The sequence below is a fragment of the Patagioenas fasciata genome, chromosome 30 (genome assembly GCF_037038585.1).
Source record: "Patagioenas fasciata isolate bPatFas1 chromosome 30, bPatFas1.hap1, whole genome shotgun sequence".
NCBI classification, from domain to species: domain Eukaryota; kingdom Metazoa; phylum Chordata; class Aves; order Columbiformes; family Columbidae; genus Patagioenas; species Patagioenas fasciata.
The window spans coordinates 1,163,688-1,180,787 of record NC_092549.1 but is presented as its reverse complement, the minus strand read 5'-3'; the positions used below and the strand labels follow the sequence as shown (position 1 = coordinate 1,180,787).

The 17,100-nt window shown below is 52.8% G+C and overlaps 1 pseudogene; it reads left to right on the top strand.

Annotated features, from left to right (window-relative positions):
* Positions 1–7,517: 7,517 nt before the first annotated feature.
* Positions 7,518–17,100, top strand: part of LOC136112680 (dynein axonemal heavy chain 9-like) — a 57,546-nt pseudogene continuing 47,963 nt past the window's right edge.

Sequence of the window (17,100 nt, the reverse complement as noted above, 5' to 3'; positions counted from 1 at the left end):
GTATAGCACAATTGGTACCTTTTAAAGCATGTGTTCCAAAGGCTTTAAATACAGAAAGAGGTCAGAAAGGTTTTGGTTCTACTGGAGCCCCTGTGGTTGCTTTCACGGAAAAACTGACTTTGGACAAACCATCTAGGGTAGTTTCCATTATTGGGCCTGGCAGTGAGATTAAGAGGAAAAGAATGCTTTTAGATTCAGGCGCAGATGTGACGATTATCCCTCGCACTGACTGGCCTTTGTGTTGGCCTTTAGAAGCAGTAAATACCATGGTAGTGGGGATAGGGGGGGCCACTCCCACCCACATCAGCACACATATGGTTAAGATAAGGGAGGAGGGCGAGGGCTTAGAGGCATGGGTACGACCTTATGTTCTAAACACAACAATTGCATTATTGGGAAGGGATGTGATGTCTCAGTGGGGAATAGTTATGCAGTCACCTTTTTAATAATGGCCATTGCAGCGAGCGACACCCGGCCATGTATGAAGCTGAGTTGGGAAACAAATGATCCTGTCTGGGTGGATCAATGGCCATTACCAAAAGAAAAGCTCGCACATTTAGAGGAGCTGGTTGAAGAGCAACTCAGTCTCCGACATTTGGTCCCTTCCACCAGCCCGTGGAATACACCTGTTTTTACTATCCAGAAGAAATCAGGGAAGTGGCGTTTGTTACAGGACCTCAGGGCAATTAATGCAGTAATGAAAGATATGGGGGCACTACAACCAGGTCTTCCTACCCCAACCATGCTTCCAAAAGATTGGGATATAACTGTCATTGATCTGAAGGATTGTTTTTTCACGATTCCTTTACACCCAGAGGATTGTGAAAAATTTGCCTTTACTGTTCCAGTGCTTAATCATCAAGCTCCCACAAAAAGATATCATTGGGTAGTGCTACCTCAGGGAATGAAAAATTCTCCTACTATTTGCCAATGGTATGTAGATTTGGCTTTAAAATCATTCAGGCAACAACACCCTCAGATGATCATCTATCATTATATGGATGATATCCTTTTGTGCAATAAAGAGAAAATTAGTAAGGACATAATAACTCAGTTGACAAAGCAATTAGGTCAATGGGGTCTGGTTGTGGCACCAGAAAAGGTACAGCAAACCGCGCCATGGAAATATTTAGGATATGAACTAACTCAGGCCATGATTAGACCTCAGAAGCTTACTGTGAAAGCAAAGATAGCAACCCTTCACGATGCAATGAAGTTAGTAGGGGACTTACAGTGGATAAGAAATGTTGTGGGTATTACAAATACAGATTTGCAACCGCTGTTTAGTCTCCTCCGTGGGGGACGAGACCCCCAAGAACCACGGTGCCTCACACCAGAAGCACAGAAAGCGCTTGAGCAGATTGCAAGAAAAGTTTCACAGAATACTGCTCAGCGGGTAAGATCAGAATTGCCTGTTACTCTCTATGTCTATAATACCAATAAGGAAGTGGCAGGACTTTTGGCCCAGTGGAGCACGGAAGAAAAGGATCCATTGGTAATATTAGAATGGATATTTTTAAACAGCCAAAAACAAAAAACCATCATTCAGAGGTGGGAAGCCATTGCCCAAGTGATAGTGAAAGGACTAAGCAGATTTCTGACATTGTCTGGACTATATGTTGCTAAAATTGTGATCCCTATTTCCCTCAATTTGTTTGAACAGATCCTTCTCAAACATGACGATCTTGCCTCAGCTCTTGCCCGGATTCCGGTGCAGGTGGACAATCATTATCCACCACATCCTATATTTAAGACCAACCTCCCCTTAGAGCCTATGTCAATTTTTAGTGAGCATCCACTAGATGCTATAACCATTTTCACAGATGCGAGTAGTCGCTCATGCAAAGGAGGCTTTGTATGGTTTGAGAATGGTCAGTGGCATTCACAGATTGTCATAGCTGAAGGATCGGTTCAAATTTTAGAATTGCGAGCGGTGACAGCAGCATTGCAAAAATGGCATAACTCTCCAGTTAATCTGGTAACAGATTCTCTTTATGTTGTGGGAATTGTACAAAGAATACATAGAGCACTTTTGCAGCGAGTTTCCAATTCCTTATTGTTTGAAGCATTGTTAGATTTGTGGAACGTATTAGATTATAGGACAGCACCAGTATTTATCATGCATATAAAAAGCCATACTAACATACCAGGTGGTCTAGTAGAGGGAAACAGCACCATAGACAAACTTGTGGCAGTAGCAGATATATCCCCTTTTGAACAAGCCAGACAAGCTCACGAATTCTTTCATCAATCCTCAGCAGCACTCCGAAAGCAGTTTACAATTACAAAGGAACAAGCTCGAGCCATTATCGCAGCTTGTCCTGATTGTGCCCGCATAGTCCCTCTCCAACAAAAGGGAGTAAATCCTCGGGGCTTGCAGCCAGGTCAGTTATGGCAAACTGATATTACTGAATTTGCACCATTTGGCAGACAAAAGTACATTCATGTCTCCATAGATACCTGTTCAGGACTGCTGTGGGCTACAGCCTTGACCTCAGCAAATGCAAAGGCAGTAAAACGTCATTTACTACAAGCTTTTGCTGTCATGGGTGTCCCTACACAAATCAAAACAGATAATGGTCCTGCATACCACTCTGACAGACTTGCAGCCTTCCTCACCCAGTGGAAGGTACAGCACCTGTTTGGAGTCCCTTATAATTCTACTGGCCAAGCAATTATTGAGCGTGCACACCGTGCATTAAAAATCTCTTGTCTGTTTTGAAAAAACAAGGGGGAATTGGTGTGAGCCCAGAAGAGGTATTGATGAAGGCATTGTATGTGCTGAACTGGCTTAATCCTAAAAGTGAAACTGAAATGGAACCGGTTGTTATGCACCAAATCAAAAATGTCAAAGATTTTTCCGAAAATGTGCCTAAGGTCAGTGTGTTTAATCCGACAACACAACAATGGGAAGGTCCTATGTCACTAATAACCTGGGGAAGGGGATATGCTTGTGTTTCTACAGGTAACCACAAAAATTCATGGATCCCAGCAAAGTGGGTGAGACCTTGGCCAGCTAACAGAGAAGAAACCGATTGCAGTGATGACAACCCTTAACCTCAGACATGTTATCGCTTTAAGCAATGAATGTAGCCAATGTTGAGAATACCAGAGCAGCAATTAATTTTTTGTTATTGGACATGTTCACAGTTATGAAGAGTTTGATTGTATGTGTTGTTTGAACTTAAAAGTTAAAAAGATAGAAGATTTGCAGAACAAGAAAATAACAGAAGATACTGGGTTTTTTGGGGTGAATGCCTTGTTTGGTTAAAAGGAATATTGAAAACAGGTTTGTTCTTGTTAATTGTAATTGTATTAGCCTTAATGTTCTTACCCTGTATTTCACACTGTATTTAAAGCATGATATGGCGTATTGTTAATATTAAATAAAAGAGGGGGAGATGTAGTGGCAGAGCCCCCCCCGCCCCAGGGGGATGGGGTTGTCGCCAGCCTGGCTGAGAGGTGAAGCCAGAGACAAAAGAGACTAAAGGAGCACCATTAGAAGGTAATAATGAGTGAGCAATCGCCGGACACATGCGTGCAGAGCGCGTGGACAGTACATGCAGCCTAGCATGTTATTGTATAGCACGAGTTACAACCAATCACGTTGTTGTAAGGCGCGTGGACAGGGCAGCTTTGCTATAAAGCCAGCCCGGTCCGACAATAAAGCGAACTCTGTGAACATCATATTGGTGTGTCAGGTTCCGTGGCTCGCATGGATAAAGCAACACCTGGGCAGTGCCAGGCGGTGTGAGCAGGACAGAGCTGAGCACACAGCGGGTGGGACGGGGTCTGTGACACGGACAGGGAGCAGACCCAGGGACAGAGACACAGCTGCAGGAGCACAGACATGGGCAGGAAGAGTTAACTGCTACCAGAAATGCTGGGGATGGGATTTAGGAACCTCTCTCACATCCCCTGCAGTGCAGACACATTTCCCAGTGCAACCCCTGATCTCCTCTCCTCTCCATCAGAGCCTCTGCCCCGAAGCCATGGGGTCCAGGTCCTGAGTCTCCACCTCAGCAGCTGGACCTCCAGGGGAAGGGTTCCTGGAACGTGGTACACAAAAAAGGTGCTAAAAGTACTTGCTCTACAGTGTCATTTCATGAGTGGCAGCAGCACAGTCGGGTAAGGAGAAGGTTCCACAGCATGCCCGTCTGCCTTTCTGTCCTTGCTTTATTTCTCAGAAGCACTGCAGTGTCCTTCCCTGTTTCTTCACCTGTTCCTGGAGCTCTTGCTCTCTGGGGTTGGGGTGGGACATGCAGCTGAAATATTCCCATGGTATGCATGGTCTTAGGAGCAAAGCACCGTGACTCAGCCTAAGTAGATCTGCCGCTTATTCTTTTGTACTGCCAGCAGATTGTGGAAGTAGAGTATAAAACCCATCCTTATGGAGAGATCTGTGCATTTTAGGCTTACTCTAAGTAAGCGGGACCGGCGGGCAAGGACTGAACCGGACCGGACCGCACCGGACCAGCGGGAAAGGACTGAACTGAACCGGACTGCACCGGACTGGCGGGAAAGGCCTGAACTGAACCGAACCGAACCGAACCGGACCAGACCGCTGCGGGACAGTGTACGCGACTCTACGAGTCGAGCTTTTCGACCCTCGCGATCCGTGCACACGCTCGGCGAGTCCGTGTCTGGAGTTTCGGGGCTCGCGCGTGGCGTGGGGATGCGGGTTTCGTGGCGGTGGTTTTTTTTTTGGTGGGGGTTTATTTCGGCAGGGGCGGCGGGGTCGTGGTGGTGTCGTCGTGCCCCCCACCCGCACCTGCCGCCGCCGCCGCCGTATAATTTCACTTCGTGTTCCGGCTCAGACTGCACGGCGAGCACAAACACCCCCCCCCCGCCCGCACCCCAAAGCGCGGTCTCTCCCGCCCTCGCCTTGCCCCCCGCCCCCTCCGGCCCACCCGCGGGAAGGGCCGGAGGGGGTCGGCAACTGCGCGCGCCGCGCATGCGCGCTCTCCCCGGCAACCGGCCCCCTGCCCCCCGCCAGGTGCCCAACGGTCAGTCGCTCGGAGTCAAGCCCGTCGGGCGGGCGGTCGCGGGGAGGCCAGCGCGGGAGCGTCTTGCCGATCGGCCGAGGAACCCCGCGCGCGGGTAGGCAGGGAGGCAGGCGGGCCGGGACGGGGAGACGGGGACGGGGACGCGGTGTCTCTATGCCTCCCCGGGGGGAGGCAAAGCCGCTGGCGGGGTCGGTTTCTTCTTCAGCCCGCGGCCGGGGCGGGCAGCGGGCCGAGGGACCGAGCGAGCGAGCCACCGAGGAAGAAGCGCGGGAGGCGGCAGCACGGGCAGGTGAGGGGGTTAGGCCTCCGACAGCGGGGCTGAGAAACCGCGGGACGCCCGCGTGCCCACCCCCCCCGCCCACCCCCCCCCGCCGTCCACCCCCGTCCACCCCGGGCACGGAGCCGGCAGGGACGCCCCGGCTTCCCGGGGGGGAGGCGAACTCGCTGGCGAAAGGCCGGGGCGGGGGGTGGGGAGGAACTCTGGGCGGGGATGGGCGGCCGGGCTCGCTGCGGCGGACTGGGGCGGGCAGGCGGTGGTTGGGGCCGGGGAAGGCCGCCGGCTGTGCTCTCATTGCCCCTCCTGGTACAGTGTTATTTGGAGCACAGAGTTTAGGGGATGGACAGTGAGCAATGAACGGTTATAGAGTTGCAAAGAAAAATGACCCTATCTAAAGGACAGTCTCTCCCAGGATGTGAGTCTCTGCAGTGCAACCCTTTGCTAATTGCAAGGCAGAGAGCAGATGATTCAGTAAGTGGGGTTTATGGATCACAAATAGACATTAGTAGAAAAGATGCCCTGGGAAGGTTCAAAATATATGGAGGTACAAATGCCTGGGTAGAATGGATCAAATATATGGTGCAAAGCCTAAACGAGCAATTGCTATGCCTGTGCAGCAGGAAGGCCTGTGGCCCAAGTGGTACCCTTCCCTCTGGGGTGGAGCGAAGATTGACAGGGGATGGAGTGCGTCTTAGCCTTATGCCAAGACTCTACGGCATGGAGAAATAAGTCGTGTCATACTCTCTCCCTCCTGTTTCCAGCTTTGCAGGGGAAAATATCAAAATTCCCCTGGCATTTTCAGGAATAATTGGAAATCATACTGCCTGTCTCTCACGACGCGGCAGGAATGATACCAAGTTCCTAGGAACATGAGTAGGTGTGCAGAGACACGGGAAGTTGGTCCTCATATGTCCTCAAATGCTTCTTGAGTGGATCTTTGGTGGTACTGTGGGAAGATGACACTTCATTCCATTTTATCCCCCACTGGGAAGGTACCTGTGACGTCGTACAATTGGAAATTCCTTTTACCCTGGCATTTGAACACTGTGATCCATCAGGGCAACAGAAAAAGGAGTTGAGGGCTTTCCTCTGATGACAGGGTTTATTTCAATTAGATTGGGGTCCCCAGAGGAGTCCCCAAGGAACACAAAGCAAGAAGTCAAGTTAGCTGCGGGTTCTGAGTCCTTTTTGTTTTGGTAGGTAACTACAAACAAGAATGTAGACGGGATAAATAACATTTATTTATAAGTTATACTAGACAAGCAGTTAAATGAATCACCAAGCAATTAGATGCTACTAGTAGAATGGCATGGGAAAATAACATGGTCCCAGATACGATGTTGGCAGAAAAAGGTGATATATGTCTAACCACAGCTTCAGCAGAAGAATTGGCTGAGAATTCAGGTGTAGATAGTCCACTCATGGGATTGTTAGAATCTTGGTTTGGAATATTGAGAGAAATTACTTCTTTAATCGAAGTAACAGAAGCACTGATTTCTATAGCATGCTACATCATTCCGTGTCTGCGAGGACTTGTTCAACACCTTATTGGACAGCTCTATCAAAGCAAGTGCCTTTAGGGCCACTGCCATGCTCAGATAAAATGATCCTGCTAGAAGAACAAGAAGAAAGAAAGAACAGCAAATGCATAACTCCAGAAGAAAAACGTGAAATCGTGTTGTCTAGGCTTGAAGCCACCTATACAACTGTATCATAAGAAAGTGCAAAACCTCCTCCATTTCAGTCCTGCAGCTCAGCACTAGTTTTTCCTCTTCCCTCCCTTTGTCCTGCTCCCTTTGCTTTCTCCCTTTGTTCCATATCCTTCTGCACAAAACCACCGTGACTCAGCCTAAGTAGATCTGCCGCTTATTCTTTTGTACTGCCAGCAGATTGTGGAAGTAGAGTATAAAACCCATCCTTATGGAGAGATCTGTGCATTTTAGGCTTAGTCTAAGTAAGTGGGACCGGCGGGCAAGGACTGAACCGGAACGGCGGGGCGGTTGGTCCTACGCAGGGACAGGAGCTGGACGCGACCGAGCGAGCCTCTCGCGGGTGGCTGCGGGACAGTGTACGCGACTCTACGAGTCGAGCTTTTCGACCCTCGCGATCCGTGCACACGCTCGGCGAGTCCGTGTCTGGAGTTTCGGGGCTCGCGCGTGGCGTGGGGATGCGGGTTTCGTGGCGGTGGTTTTTTTTTTTTTGGTGGGGGTTTATTTCGGCAGGGGCGGCGGGGTCGTGGTGGTGTCGTCGTGCCCCCCACCCGCATCTGCCGCCGCCGTATAATTTCACTTCGTGTTCCGGCTCAGACTGCACGGCGAGCACAAACACCCCCCCCCGCCCGCACCCCAAAGCGCGGTCTCTCCCGCCCTCGCCTTGCCCCCCGCCCCCTCCGGCCCACCCGCGGGAAGGGCCGGAGGGGGTCGGCAACTGCGCGCGCCGCGCATGCGCGCTCTCCCCGCCGCCCGGCAACCGGCCCCCTGCCCCCCGCCAGGTGCCCAACGGTCAGTCGCTCGGAGTCAAGCCCGTCGGGCGGGCGGTCGCGGGGAGGCCAGCGCGGGAGCGTCTTGCCGATCGGCCGAGGAACCCCGCGCGCGGGTAGGCAGGGAGGCAGGCGGGCCGGGACGGGGAGACGGGGACGGGGACGCGGTGTCTCTATGCCTCCCCGGGGGGAGGCAAAGCCGCTGGCGGGGTCGGTTTCTTCTTCAGCCCGCGGCCGGGGCGGGCAGCGGGCCGAGGGACCGAGCGAGCGAGCCACCGAGGAAGAAGCGCGGGAGGCGGCAGCACGGGCAGGTGAGGGGGTTAGGCCTCCGACAGCGGGGCTGAGAAACCGCGGGACGCCCGCGTGCCCCCCCCGCCCCCGTCCACCCCCCCCCGCCGTCCACCCCCGTCCGCCCCGGGCACGGAGCCGGCAGGGACGCCCCGGCTTCCCGGGGGGGAGGCGAACTCGCTGGCGGGGGGTGGGGAGGACTTGGACTGCTGAATGTATTAACTGAACAAAGCACGGGGTCGTACGTGGCACAAACAGTAAACCCAGAAATGCACATACTATCATGAAGCCTATTTTCTTCCACCAGGCTCCCCCAAATAAGTTACCCCACCAATGGCTAGTAAGTACAGAATTCCACTTCTGTACTGGTACATGTGCAACGCGTTTTATCTCCTCTGCTATTTTCATTATGGCTTCCCCATCGTTATCTCTTTCCAAACAACACTCCGAAGTATTCAGTTTCCCACAGACGCCCCCCTCTCTTCAGCTAAAAGCCAATCTCACGCTCCCTGATTTTGGTACACTGCAGCTCTGGTCTGAGACAATTGTCTCGCTATGAGATTCGGTGCCTCAGCCGTCTGGTTGCTTATTATTTCAACCACTGCTTGCAACCGAATAATTTGGTTTAGCATATATATAGGGGTACGGGATCCCCAGTTTCCACCCCCCGCAGTGAATCACTCCCTGACAGCCGGGCAGGATGGGGGTCTCGGGCCCGGTCCCACTGCCCTGGGCGCTGAGCAGGCAGCAGCTGCAATAAATGGTGATGGGCAACCAAGCACTGGTGTGGTCTGAGTGGGGTTCCATGGGGCAGGATGGGAGAAAGCCCCACTGTGTTTGCTTTTTCAGGAGAAAAATAAGTGCTAAAAAGCCACTTTGGGGGTGCCCAGGTGGATCCAGTGGTATCCAGACCCCCCCCAGAGGGAGCATCCCCCAGCACCCCCAAGTCCTTCGCAGGGCTGCTCTCAGGCCCTCCATCCCCAGCTTGTGTTGATAGCCGTGGTTGCCCGGGGCAGCTGCGTCTCCCAGGCGAGCTGGGTCCCGCCCCGGCCCGCCCCCGGCTCCTCGCAGTGTCCCTTCCCCCGGGCAACGCGGCTCTTCCCCGCAAACACCCGCCGGTGCCGGCCGGATGGAGCAGGCGGTGGAGCCGGTGCCTGGCGCCGAGCGGCTGTGCCGGTGCGCGGCGCGGGGGCTGGGGGTGCCGGCGGAGCGCTGGGAGCGCTGGGCAGGCGGGGAGGCGGCGGGGCCGCTGCTGCGGAGCTTCCTGGCGGGGCCGGCGGGGCCGGCGCTGCTGCTCTGGCGGGGCCCGGCCGGGGAGCTGGAGCTGGGGCCGCCCCCGCCGCCCCCCGCCGCCCGCCGCAAGGGGCTGTTCTTCCTGCGGGCCCCCGGCGCCGGCCCCGGGGAGCTGCTCTGCGGGGACCTGCCCGCCGATGCCCTGCGGCACTTTGCCGCCCTCGTGGAGGAGGTGAGGATGAGGGGCCACGGGGGCAGGCTCAACATGAGGAGAAATTTGTTTGCTGGGAGATGGCAGAGCCTGGCCCAGGCTGCCCAGGGCGGGTGTGGAGTCTCCTTCTCTGAGACATTGAAACTCGCCTGGACCCACCTGTGTGATCTGCTCTGTGACCCTGCGTGAGCAGGGCTTGGACTGGGGGATCTGCAGAGATCCCTTCAACCTAACCAGGCTGGGATCCTGTGAGGCCTGGGCAGCCCCGGAGGTGCAGAGGGAGCCCTGGCACCCATGAGTACCGGGTGCCCCTCGCACATGGCAGCGGGGAAGGTGTCCCCTCCTACAGACAGGCTCCTTGGCCTCCCTCCCTTCTCTGCTGATGCACTTGTACCCTTAACTCTGCCCTTTGCAGTACCATGGACGGCTTTAGAACTCATATAAACCACCTGAATGCTGATCCACATCAGCTCTGTCTATCAGTGGGGTCCTTGTGGGACTGATGTACCCACAGGTGCTGGAGGGGACATCTGCAGGTCACCTACTCCAAACCCCTGCTCAAGCAGGGCCATCCAGAGCCAGTTGCCCAGGGCCATGTCCAGGTAGCTCTTCATTATCTCTAAGGATGGAGACTTCACAACCTCTTTGAGCAACCTGGGCCAGTGCTCGATTACTCTCATAGTGAAAAAGTGTTTTGTGATGTTCAGGAGCCTCCTGTAGCTCAGTGTCGGGTTATCTCAGGTGGGCTGATGTTTTCTTAAAGAGATCGTCAAGAGGTTCGAGTGCTTTTGCTTTGCTGTGTTATTAGCCTGAACTAGACAATGTTGTTTCGGTTTATTCCTGATGGCTCCTCACCTGGAGAAGTCTCAGGAATGAGGCTGTAATGGGAAAGCAGAGGAGCTGCTGGATTTGAGAAGCTCTGATCATGATGTTTGGTATATTAAGATGGTGACTGATAGATTGGATTCCCAAGAGCAGGCTGCCAGACTGGTTATCCTGGTTTTGTGAGAAAACACATTATTTATACGGGGAGCTTTTGTTTTGATGAGCCCCGTGGTCTTGCGAAGTCTGCACAAACAGTGGTTTTGCATCACGGCTGGCCAATAGCATTGCAAGCACCGTCTGCTATGGGTAGATGGTGGGGTAGGAACACTTTGGCAGATCCTGTTAAATCCTGTTTTCTGAATGCCTTTGGGAGCCGGGATTGTGCGTCCCAGCTGCGTGTTTGCAGGCTTTGCTCTCCCCTGTGCAGACATGCAGTATTTCTGCAGGGAGCAGATTGTGCCTGGTTTTCATCCTATTTTCCTCTCAAGCTTCACTTGAAGGCAAAAGCAGCGGTGGTGCTGGGTCAGGCAGATGGGGTGGGTCTGCGTGAAGGTGAAAAAGGTCTTGAATTTCCTGGGGTTGGGGTCGTGTGTTCCTCTGCCCACACTTTGTCTTTATTCAGTGAGGGGTCACAGCTGGTGACCTTGTCCACTTGTTGCTTCACTCCTGCGGTGCCGAAGGGAACACACCTGCTCTGTGGGCTGGGGCTTCATCCTGAGTCCAGTTATCATTTTAACAGTCAGAAAGAAAATGAACGGCTATCATTTGCCTGGTTACAACATCACTGGCATTAGCAGTCCACATGCTTTAAGTAATAGAGACACATCTTGCTAATAATGCAGCTAAAACTGCTGAAGGTGAACTCGTCAGCACCTGCCCGTGTGTTCCCTGGGGTTGTGCTCCCCCTTCCCACGGCTCCCTGGGCACGAAGGTGGCTGGTCGGGTCTTCTTCGGGTCTACAGAGCCAGCCACAGTTCCAAAGAGTCTTCAGCATCCTGGGACAGCACCATGGAGGTGCTGAGCTGCTTTATTCCGTTTCAATTTTATGTCCATTTGCAGCTATTTTTATGCCTTTAGTCACCTCCCCCCCCTCCCCTACCCCCACCCTGAGTCCAGTAACACAAAGGGCTGTTGTTTGTCACTAGGGACAACCTGGCTTTGTTAGGCTGTTGCCACAGGCTGGTCCCAGTGCAGAGCCAGCCAGGATAGGTGACAGACACGGTGTTGCTGTCACAGCTCAAACAAGCCAAAAGCAGCTCAAATCTGGGCAAACCCCGACCAGCCCCACAACCCCATGCTGCCGGGTCAGTAAAAGTGCTGATAAAGGCAAAGCTCCTGTTTGGTGGGCTGCAGCTGGGACCTGGGGGACCCTCACCACCAGTGTATCCCAGGGGGTACCAGCAGACCTTCCCTTGCAGCACACTGAGCTCAGCCCAGCCCTGGCAGGCTCAAAGGGCAGCCTGACGGCTGTGCCCATGGGCAGGGACATGGGGACCAAGCACCGGGGACAGTTGTGAGGGCAAGGGACAGCAGCCCATGGGGCCATCTCCAGTTGCGGGCTTGAAAGGCTGGGAGAGCCTGGGGATGGGGCTGCTCACTTTGCCTACTGGCTTCCACCCTCCTTGGCTGCTTGGATTTGGGGAAAAGGGTGTTCTGCTGTATAAAGTGGGCCTGTAGAGATGCCCATTCATCATCAGCTGCCTCTATTTCACATGGGAACTGCTTGAGACAGCAATGAATATGGGTCTCCAGGCTTGGCCAAGCACAGACCTCAGAGCCTGGTGGCCCGTCCGTCTCCTGCTGCACTTTTTTCTCCATTGGTCTTCCGTGACTCCCGCTGTAGGTGATCGTGCCCATCCTAACGAACAAGAAGAACCATCAGGGCTGGCCACAAGTGGTGTCACAAGACATCGTGCGTCATGTCCACAACCTCAAAAGTACCATTTTCACAGTTGTTGGCCAAGTAGACGGCAAGACCTTGCTGCCTCTCCCAGCTGGCTCAGAGGGAATTGAGGACATTGATCTGGAAAATGAGAAATCGTGAGTACCACCCCAAAATAACAGGTTCTGGAAGGTCCAGAGAAGCAGATGCGTTTGTACATCAAGTTGTCATCGTGTCTGGGCTGCGTGCGTGCCCCTGTGGAACCCCAGGAGATGTGTGGGTGCAGTGGAATGAATCACTCCTCAGACAGGACGTGGTGCGGGTGGGATTTTGTGAGAAGTTACTGCTTCCAAGGCAGTGGGGTGACCTGTCCTCAGCTTCCCAGCCCACTTGGTGGTGTTTCTTGCTGAATTAAGTGAGTTAATGACTGCAGGGATGTAGAATATTTTGAGGGAGAATGGTATGGGGAGAGAGAATCTTGCTGGATGTGTGAGTCTCCAGGTCAGATCCTGAACCTGAATGGATCTGATGTGACAATGACTGGCTGTGCAGAGAGGTGGCGACTGGCTCTTCATTTCCACCATTCACTTTATGAACAGTGTTGTTGCCCACACTGCTGCAGACATTCAGCCATTTTCTCCAGAGTGTAATTCCTATATTAAACCAGTGACAAAATCTTATGGGGTTTGATTGTTTTGTGGTTTTGAAATGTGAAACCCTGTAAAATCCAGCTGCCCACACGGCCATTGGAAGTAGATCCAACTGAGCAATGCACATCAACAAAGTTAATCACGTACTCTGTTTACTACAGCATGGAACGGATAGATAAATCTCTGGTGTATGCCATGGAGTCGGCCATCATAGACTGGAGCCACCAGATCCAGGAGGCACTGAAGAAAGAGTCTTCAGAGCCTCTCCTGCAAGGCAGCAATCCGAACCCGAAGGTGGAGCTGGAGTTCTGGAAGAACAGGTACCCAGAGCAGCCTGGCCAGTGCATGGTGCCCTGTGGTGCTGGTTTTGTGTAGAGGGAGAGTGCTGGTGGTGGAGCTGCTAATTCCATGAGTTGAGAAGAACAGGCCACCTGGGGTTCATGTAGGCTTCAACTAAGGAAAATTGCTCCCGCACAGAAAATCATCATGATCTGCAAAGTGCCTGGGAGGTCACTGGGCAGCTGGCTGTGTTTTAACTTAGCCCCACCACAGGGGCTACACCTCAAGGGACTTTTTTCAGAAATGCCCTTTACAGGATCCCAGGCTGGTTGGGCTGAAGGGCCCTCTGCAGATCCCCCAGTCCAAGCCCTGCTCACGCAGGGTCACAGAGCAGATCACACAGGTGGGTCCAGGCGGGTTCGAATGTCTCAGAGAAGGAGACTCCACACCCGCTCTGGGCACTCTTTCGTCACTGTTCACTAGGAGCCATCCACAGGAGTAATTGCTGATGGACACCTGCTGGGGGCTGTCTGGAAATGGTGCATCTCAGCTGGCTGCTGTTCATCTGTCAGGGCCAGAGGGGCTTTAGATGCTCAGGAGCCTGGGAGTGGTATTTCCTCCTGCCCTTTGAAAACCTTTGTGCTGTACTGGTTCAGGCTGACTCGGGGCAAAGCCCTGCTGGCTGGAGAGCTGTTGCTAATGCCTGCAGAAACACGATGGCTTTTTTTCAGCGATGTTCTGTCAGTAGCAGAGCTGCTGTCATGCTGAACTCAGCACTTTCTGTCCTGTAGGGTTTGTCTGTGCCTCATGCAGCTTTCTCCCATTTCCACAGTCCATGTGTAGCTGGAGGAAGCCCTGAATCAGGCCCAGGGGAAACAGATGATGTTGGGGGACAGCTGATGGCCCAGTGTAGGTGGGTAACATGGCCACCAGCATCCTGGTGTGCATCAAGAACAGTGTGGCCAGCAGGCCCAGGGCAATGACTGTCCCACTGTACTCAGCGCTGGGGAAGCCAAACCTCAAATCAGTTTTGGGCCCCTCAGGCCAAGAAAGACCTTGAGGTAGTGGAGTGAGTTGAGAGAAGGGAATAGAGCTGGTGAGGGGCTGGAGCACAAGTGTGATGGGAGTGGCTGAGGGACCTGGGGGGTTCAGCTGGAGAACAGGAGCTGAGGGGAGACCTTCTGATCTCTGCACTGCCTGAAAGGAGCTTGGAGCCAGGGGGGGTCGGGCTCTGCTCCCCAGGAACAAGCGCCAGGAGCAGAGGAAACGGCCTCAAGTTGCGCCAGGGGAGGCTGAGGTTGGATATTAGGAAACATTTCTTCCTAGAAGGGGTTGTGAAGCATTGGAACAGGCTGCCCAGGGCAGTGGTGGAGTCACCATTCCTGGAGGGGTTGAACAGTCACAGAGATGACATTCTCAGGGACACGGGGCAGTGCCAGGGGTTAGGTTATGGTTGGACTCGATGATCTTGAGGGTCTCTTCCAACCAACTGATTCTGTGATTCTGTGTCTCGGTTGCTGTAGGTGTGATGACCTGGAATGCATTTACAACCAGCTGACAACGAGGAAGGTCAGGAACATGATGGAGCTGCTGGAGAGAGTTGAGAGCAGCTACATCCCAGCCTTCAAAACCATGCTAATGGATGTTGAGGCAGGTGAGATGCTGGGGCAACTTTACCACAGTGCTGGCTTCTGGCCTTTCTTCATGGCCTGGTGTGACTGATTTCAAGCCAAATCTTTCTAGTTTGTGAATTGAGACTGGGCTGCTTGTGCTTGAGTCTAGGCTTTTGTTTCCAGGCTGGGACAAGCTCCATCGCTGGTCTGTTGAGCCAGACTCTTGCCAAAGTTCAGGGTGAATGGGTTTGGGAATTTATTCTGCTGTAATAAAGTGTTTGCATTACTCTAACAGGACTCACCTCAACTTCCACCAGCTCCTCTGGTGTTATTATGCAGGAATGGGAGTTCAGACTAAGAGGACAGATCTTGTACCTAAGACTGCTTTGTTAGAGCGCTGCTTCTCAGGCTTTGGCCACTGCAGCCCGAATTTCCTTGCTTTGCTTTGCTTAGGGGAGTTGAGCGCAGCCCAAGGAAATATTGCAAATCCCTGTCTGTAGTGAAAAACAGTGTAGTCCTGCTGGTCTGTCCCTGCAGACCAACACAGCTGGACATCCATGTCCAACCCAGCTGCTCTCTGGCACAATGAAACCATCCAGACTGTGTTAGCTGTGCACGTGCTGGCAGAAAACACTGTTCTTCACCACTTCACGTGCAAACATTGAATCTCTTAAGGATCTGTGTCACACTCTGCATTGTGCAGTTTAAATGGGCTGGAGAAACACCCCTTATATAAGGAGCCAAGGGTTCATTGTTAAACTAATTAATACTTTAAGGGTTTAATCAAAATACAACAAATATTTGGTTTTAATCCGGCTACAGCGATACTAACCCTAATTGGATAATTTGGACTATAATTGTTAATTTCCATTACAGCGCAGTTCAGATTTGTGTGCACCTGCTTTTAAGTCTCTGCCCCTTTCCCTGGCATTGTACTGGTGTGGCTGCTGTTGGTGGATTTGCTGGGAGGGTGATGCTGATAGTGGGAGTCTCTTCTTCCTTGGTCTTGGGCCTTAGGGGTTATTTTTGCATGCATTCAAGCACTTCTGTCACTTCTTGTTGGTCCGCAGGTTTAATTGCACAACGATCTGGTTTTATTAATGCTTGCGCTCTGGGGTAATTCTTCAGGGTAAAACCACACAGCTGTACAGAGCTAAGCTAAAGCTTTCGACGAGTCAGACATCAGTTGCTTTACTGTTGACAGGTTTTCTATTACAGTCAGGACTAGTGGGGCCGTCGTCATCTGCCCACTGGACAAGGAGTTGCTTGAGCCAAAACTGAGCTAAAAAGGGCTCAGGCCAAGGCTGTACAGCCTGTCGTGCTGTACAGCAAGGCCATGGCTCACAGCCATGGCAGCACTGTATTTTTGGTGCTGTTGGGCAAATTCCGTGTGACTTTTTAGCAGTTGTGGACTCAGGCTCTCCACGAAGCCCTGTCCCAGCTCCCTGTCCCCTGCCATCACATCAGCTTATTTCTGTTCTGGTTACTGCTGCAGGTGAGTGATGTTCACGAGTGAGTGACCTGCAGCACACAGGTGGCTGAGGGTGCTCAGTGCTTGTCAGGACAGTTTCTTTTCCCAGGCACTTTTCCATGTGGTGAGGCCAGCACCTAGCTGGGAACCCAGCACACCGCAGCTGGGTGGTTCTTACCGCTTCTCACGTCTCTCAACACAGCTTTGACTGAAGCTCAGGACGTTCACCTGCACCTGACACCCCTCAAGCGCCGCTTGGAAGACGTAGAGAGGGTTGAGTTCAGCGAGGTGAAGCCTTTCCTGCTCCCCCTGCTCCACGTGGTGTGTTTGATCTGGGTCACCTCCAAGCACTACAACATGCCCGTGCGGATAGTGGTGCTGCTCCAGGAGATCTGCAACCTTCTCATTGAGCAGGTCTGTGGCTGTGATGCCTGTGTTTGCAGTCCCCTGTGTCCCCTCTCCCCTTCTTCCTATTGTCCTTCCCTGGAAAAGTGATTCTTTAGGCAACATTTAACTTAATAAACAGGTTCAAATGTGTTCAACACAAGAAGTCCTTGTTTTCCATGATGGCATTAGTGACCTCTCAGGTGTGATTTTGCTCTTCCAGGCCCTGGTGTACCTGTCTCCAGAAGACCTTCTGAAAGGGGACATGGAGGAGAGCCTGGGCAAGGTGCGAATGGTGCTCGGTATCCTGAACATGTTCAAAGAGGCATTTGAGGAGAGAAGGGAAAAACTGCACATGTATTATGAACCAGGCCAAGAAGTGAGGGAGTGGGACTTCAGCTCCACGATGGTGTTTGCGAGGCTGGACACCTTCCTGAAGAGACTGGAGATGGTGGAGGTGAGACTCTGGTCTTGAAAAACATTGCAAACCGTCAGGAGAACT